Here is a 2,500-nt window from a genome sequence, read left to right on the forward strand (position 1 = left end):
CAAAAAAAAGGCAGAAAAATGACAAAGTGTCTAAAAATACCAGGGGCACCAGCTCAAAAAGTCAGAAAAATGACAAAGTGTCTAAAAATACCAGGGGCGCCAGCTCAAAAAAAAGGCAGAAAAATGACAAAGTGTCTAAAAAATACCAGGGGCACCAGCTCAAAAAGGCAGAAAAATGACAAAGTGTCTAAAAATACCAGGGGCACCAGCTCAAAAAGTCAGAAAAATGACAAAGTGTCTAAAAATACCAGGGGCGCCAGCTCAAAAAAAGGCAGAAAAATGACAAAGTGTCTAAAAATACCAGGGGCACCAGCTCAAAAAGGCAGAAAAATGACAAAGTGTCTAAAAATACCAGGGGCACCAGCTCAAAAAGTCAGAAAAATGACAAAGTGTCTAAAAGTACCAGGGGCGCCAGGCGAAAAATTCAGAAAAATTTCTGTTTCAAGACGGGAGAAGGGGAGATGGGCGGAGTGCGTCGAAGGCCCCTTCTCCCGTCCGACGAGGTAATTGGAGTCTGAGGAAATTACCACCTGCCCGATTTCAGAAACCTGGTTTTTAGGAAACAGAGTTTGACAGATTGAAGCCAAGCCCGATATCGGGTGATGTTCTTTGGGGCTCAGACACGTACCAGGGGCCATTGCTGGGCTCCATAGTCATCACCCTGGCTCTCGGGAGGAGGGAGAATCTGCCGCTTTGCGGCCGACGAAGGTAGCTGAAGGGCGGATGGCTGAGTGGCCATGAGCCGCCTGGAGGTCCTGGAAGATACGGGAACGGGGCTTCTGCCGCTTAGCGGCCGATGAGGGCGGCCGAACGGCGGATGGATGAGTGGACATGTGGTGCCTGGAGGTCCTGGAAGATGCTGGAACGGAGCCTTTGCCGCTTAGCGGCCGAGGGGGGCAGCCCAAGGGCGCATGTATGAGTGGACATGTGGTGCCTGGAGGTCCTGGAAGATACGGGAACGGAGCCTTTGCCGCTTAGCGGCCGAGGGGGGCAGCCCAAGGGCGCATGGATGAGTGGACATGTGGTGCCTGGAGGTCCTGGAAGATGCTGGAACGGAGCCTTTGCCGCTTAGCGGCCGAGGGGGGCAGCCCAAGGGCGCATGTATGAGTGGACATGTGGTGCCTGGAGGTCCTGGAAGATACGGGAACGGAGCCTTTGCCGCTTAGCGGCCGAGGGGGGCAGCCCAAGGGCGCATGGATGAGTGGACATGTGGTGCCTGGAGGTCCTGGAAGATGCTGGAACGGAGCCTTTGCCGCTTAGCGGCCGAGGGGGGCAGCCCAAGGGCGCATGTATGAGTGGACATGTGGTGCCTGGAGGTCCTGGAAGATACGGGAACGGAGCCTTTGCCGCTTAGCGGCCGAGGGGGGCAGCCCAAGGGCGCATGGATGAGTGGACATGTGGTGCCTGGAGGTCCTGGAAGATGCTGGAACGGAGCCTTTGCCGCTTAGCGGCCGAGGGGGGCAGCCCAAGGGCGCATGTATGAGTGGACATGTGGTGCCTGGAGGTCCTGGAAGATACGGGAACGGAGCCTTTGCCGCTTAGCGGCCGAGGGGGGCAGCCCAAGGGCGCATGGATGAGTGGACATGTGGTGCCTGGAGGTCCTGGAAGATGCTGGAACGGAGCCTTTGCCGCTTAGCGGCCGAGGGGGGCAGCCCAAGGGCGCATGTATGAGTGGACATGTGGTGCCTGGAGGTCCTGGAAGATACGGGAACGGAGCCTTTGCCGCTTAGCGGCCGAGGGGGGCAGCCCAAGGGCGCATGGATGAGTGGACATGTGGTGCCTGGAGGTCCTGGAAGATGCTGGAACGGAGCCTTTGCCGCTTAGCGGCCGAGGGGGGCAGCCCAAGGGCGGATGTATGAGTGGACATGTGGTGCCTGGAGGTCCTGGAAGATGCTGGAACGGAGCCTTTGCCGCTTAGCGGCCGAGGGGGGCAGCCCAAGGGCGGATGTATGAGTGGACATGTGGTGCCTGGAGGTCCTGGAAGATGCTGGAACGGAGCCTTTGCCGCTTAGCGGCCGAGGGGGGCAGCCCAAGGGCGGATGTATGAGTGGACATGTGGTGCCTGGAGGTCCTGGAAGATGCTGGAACGGAGCCTTTGCCGCTTAGCGGCCGAGGGGAGCAGCCCAAGGGCGGATGGATGAGTGGACATGTTGGGCCTGGAAGTGCTGGAGGATCCAGGAGGGGGCAAGATCCTGCTTAGCAATCCGAGAGGGCAGCTTAAGGGCGGATTGCAGAGTTCTCATGTGGGGCCTGGAAGTGCTGGAGGATCCGGGAGGGGGGGCAAGATCCTGCTTAGCAATCCGGGAGGGCAGCTTAAGGGCGGATTGCAGAGTTCTCATGTGGGGCCTGGAAGTGCTGGAGGATCCGGGAGGGGGGGCAAGATCCTGCTTAGCAATCCGGGAGGGCAGCTTAAGGGCGGATTGCAGAGTTCTCATGTGGGGCCTGGAAGTGCTGGAGGATCCGGGAGGGGGGGCAAGATCCTGCTTAGCAATCCGGGAGG

This window comes from Leuresthes tenuis, unplaced genomic scaffold (assembly GCF_036924035.1).
Source record: "Leuresthes tenuis unplaced genomic scaffold, fLeuTen1.0.hap1 SCAF_197, whole genome shotgun sequence".
Classification (NCBI taxonomy): Eukaryota; Metazoa; Chordata; class Actinopteri; order Atheriniformes; family Atherinopsidae; genus Leuresthes; species Leuresthes tenuis.